Genomic DNA, 4,236 nt, shown 5'->3' with positions numbered 1-4,236 from the left:
CAACAGTGCACAACGGTTCTGGTTTCAGGGATAATACCTCAGTACCAGGAGATGGAGTAAAGATTGTGCAGCAGGGCAGGGACACAGACCTAAAACCTCTGACCTTAGTCTAGACTTTTCCTGAGGTCAGCATACAAAGGTAGGGGATAAGGCTAGCAGTTCATCACACACAGAATATACACTCTGCATCCAAAATAGATTCACTTCTCCATCCAAGGGCTGGCAGTGTCCTAAAATCAGTCACCACATGAGGGCTACAGTGCTTTTCCTCTACACAAGGCTGGGAAGGAGGAGACCACGTGGCAGTGATGTACCTGGTGGAAATCACCACTGAGCTACTGTCAGCCATGTTTAGATCCCAAGGACAGCTGCCAATATGACCAAGGATTCGCGAGCAGCCTAATGACTGTTCTATGACGAAAGGAAAAACAAAGTTAAATATATGGGCGCTTTTAGTATTTCTCTGTCTTTTTAAAATATTAGAACATTTTAAATATACAAAAAGTAGAAAAAAAGATAGAAAACACCCATTTAACATTATTCTGTCAAGAAATATTGACTAGTTACCATAATTATTTAAGTTTTTTTTAAAAAAATCAGTATATTTAATACCAGCTTTTATAACTGCTTTTTGATCCCAATTGTAAAAGTCACTACTGTTCTGAAAATTATATTTATCTTTCATGATATTTAATTTTTTTATTTTACATTTTCATGTACATAGATGTTAGAGTGGCCTTGTGTGTCATTAAATTTACATGAAGAGCAAATTATTCTAAATTTGTTTCTTCTGCAATGTGTTTCTCCATTCCAATAGAACAGAAAAACATTTTTTTTTTCCTTTTTCTTAAAAATTTTTCCCACCCTCTTCCTCCCACTTCTGGTAACCATCAATCAGTTCTCTGGATCTATGAGTTTGTTTTGAGAGGGTCTGTTTTTGGTTTTTGTTTCAGATTCCATATATAAGTGAGATTATATAGTGTTTGTCTTTCTCTGTCTGACTTATTTCACTTCGCATAATACCCTTAAGCTCCATCCATATTGTCACAAATGGCAGGAGTTTCTCTTTTCTTATGGCTGAATAATACTCAATTGTGGGTGTGTGTGTGTGTATACATCACACTCCTTCTTTATCCATTCATCCATTGATGGACATTTAGGTCGTTCTATATCTTGGCTATTGTAAATAACGCTGCGGTGAATATGGGAGTGTAGATACTCTTTTTGAGTTAGTGATTTTGTTTCCTTCGAATAAATAGAATAAGTTGCCAGAAATGGAATTGCTGGGTCATATCTTGGTTCTATTTTTAATTTTTTGAGGAAATTTCATACTGTTTTCCAAAAACAATGCTTTTTCATCCTATGTTTTTAGATAAATCCACATTGATATTTGTGGATATAATGTATTCATTCTACCTGCTCCATTAAAATTCCATCACAAGGATGTATCTCAATATATTTAGCAAATCCCTAACTGATAGAAATTTAGATTGTTTTAAAATATATACTTACCCCTTTTGTCCGACATCTTAGTTAGGTGCAATGGTAACAGCTGCTCTCCCGGCTTCACTATGTCACCAAAGGACGACAAGTAGAAGAAAGATGCCGGAAAGTCAGCCAAGAAAGACAAAGACCCAGTGAAAAAAATCTGGGGGCAAGGCCAAAAAGAAGAAGCGGTCCAAAGGCAAAGTTCAGGACAAGCTCAATAACCTAGTCTTGTTTGACAAAGCAACATATGACAAACTCTGTAAAGAAATTCCCAACTGTAAGCTTATAACTCCAGCTGTCATCTCTGAGAGGCTGAAGATTCGTGGTTCCCTGGCCAGGGCAGCCCTTCAGGAGCTCCTTAGTAAAGGACTTATTAAACTGGCTTCAAAGCACAGAGCTCAAGTAATTTACACCAGAAACACCAAGGGTGGAGAGGCCCCAACTTCTGGTGAAGATGAATGAATAGGTCCCACCAACTGTACATTTTGAAAAATAAAACTTTATTAAATCAAAAAAATAAATAAAATAAAATATGTACTTATTTGTAATAGCTTAACCACAATTTTCTAATATTTACCATACTTCATATGTAATACACTTTAATGGGGTATGTGTATATGTGTGTGTGTGTCTATGCATACACATGCATGCATGCATTTTAAAATTTTTTAGATATATTTATTTTATTTATCATTTTTTATTTATTCATTACTGAATTTGGTTTTCTAATGTTTTATTTAAATGCTTACATCTATGATCTTTGGTGACTCTTTTCTTTGTCTATACTCTCCGTGTTTCATTTAGAAACAAGGCTATCCTAGATTTAGAAAAGTTGTTGAGACATTTTCCTGCTCTTTTAGTATTCTGGAACAGTTTGTACATGACAGGAGTTACCTAATTCATGAAGGTTTTGTAAAATTGCCAGTAAAGTCAACTGTCCCTGATACATTTTTGTGGGTAGCCCTGAGAATTAATTCAGGGCCTATATAGGTTTTTTATATCTTCTTGTGTCAATTTGGGGTTTTAGTTTTTGGGTTTTGTGGGGTTTTTGGTCAATGCCATAAAATTTTCTCTTGATATTGGCTTATAATTTTTAAACTCTGCTCTGTCTGTATTATGTCCCCATTTTACTCTTAATATTAATTTACAACTCTCTTTGTCTTGATTGATTTTGCCCAAGATTAGTTGATGTTTAAACGTTCTTTGTAAAGCACCAGATTTTTATGGTTGTTGTTGACCTTCTGTAATGTTATTTATTGTATATTTCATTAATTTCTTACCTTTGTTTTATTATTTTTTCCGTCAATTTATTCCACTAATTGTTTTCTCCTAATTTAAGCTCAATACGTGGCTTTTTAATTTTCCATCTTTCTTTTTTTATGATATACAGATTTGAGTCAATCAAGTTCCCTACAGAAACTTCTTAAACTGTACCTTAAAAGTTGCAGTATATACATTTCCATTATAGTTTGGTTCCAAATTTCTTAAGTTTCATTTCCTTTTCTGATCAGTGAGATATATAAAACTTTTTAAATAGTTATTTCTAATGCATAGGTCTTTTATCAGGTTATTATTTATTGATTTTGAATTTTTATATTTGTCACAGAGTCAGAGAATGTGTTTTCTGTAATATCAAAAATGTTTCTAGGGCTTCCCTGGTGGTGAAGTGGTTGAGAGTCCACCTGCCAATGCAGGGGACACGAGTTCGTGCCCCGGTCCGGGAAGATCCCACATGCCATGGAGCGGCTGGGCTCGTGAGCCATGGCCACTGAGCCTGCGCGTCCGGAGACTATGCTCCGCAACGGGAGAGGCCACAACAGTGAGAGGCCCGCATACCGTAAAAAAAAATAAAATAAAAATAAATAAAGTTTCTATATTCAGAAAATGACAGGATTACTGATTGTCAAAAAATTAATTTTCAAAGAGCTTGAAAAATACAAAGCAACTTCAGAATTTTCTAAAGGGTCAACGGAACTTAGAACAACTCACATCAGATGATGCACAGAACTCATAACAGGACAAAATCCGCCGACACAAGTCATCATCAGGAGCATGAGGACAATGCCATGTTATGGGCAATTTTAAAGCATTGCTCTCAATGTTCTTTTAAACATTTCCAAGGCCATCTGAGAAACTCTGGAAGAAAATACTTCATTGTAGTGCAGCTCCAGCCAAGATAACATTTATCTTGAAGTTCAAAGATTTTAGACTCTGTCCAGTGTTTAATATTCACCAGTTAGCAGGGGAAATACCATCTGGGCCACATAAACAGGCAGTGGGTATGGAACTGGGTAGTAGAGTCTCCAAGAGCCCTTATCAGGTAGGTTCTGTGTCACAGTGCACTGCTGTGTGACCGCAGACAGACCCTCTGCTCCTGGGAGAGCAAAGCAAATGCTGCAGGGCCACAGTCTAGGACTAGGTGAGGAGGAGTATGCATGATTGGTCATTTAAGGCCAAACCTGAATAAGGACTGTCCACAAAGAAAGGTCCTATCCCTCCAGGAAATTTGGGGTCACCTTCTCCCATTTTCAGCACAAATCAGATGCCTTGTGGACAACAAGGAACATTCCTGGACTCTTCCCTAAAACAGGTACAAGAGACATGGTTGACATTATCATAAGGGAAGAAAATGAGACCTGGAAATGGGTAAGAGGCAGAACCATCCATTCTACAGAAGGAAAGAGGAAGGCCTGTGTTTACGATGAACAGTGAGGATATTCTTACCCCAGAAGCACAGATCTATCACTG

At 36.8% G+C, this 4,236-nt stretch overlaps 1 pseudogene; it reads left to right on the top strand.

Annotated features, from left to right (window-relative positions):
• Positions 1–1,571: 1,571 nt before the first annotated feature.
• LOC132596974 (small ribosomal subunit protein eS25 pseudogene) lies at positions 1,572–1,950 on the top strand (annotated as a pseudogene).
• The last annotated feature ends 2,286 nt before the right edge of the window (positions 1,951–4,236 follow it).

The sequence above is a fragment of the Globicephala melas genome, chromosome 3, assembly GCF_963455315.2.
Source record: "Globicephala melas chromosome 3, mGloMel1.2, whole genome shotgun sequence".
Taxonomy (NCBI): Eukaryota; Metazoa; Chordata; class Mammalia; order Artiodactyla; family Delphinidae; genus Globicephala; species Globicephala melas.
The sequence above is the reverse complement of the archived record's forward strand: the minus strand, read 5'-3'. Positions and strand labels throughout refer to the sequence as shown.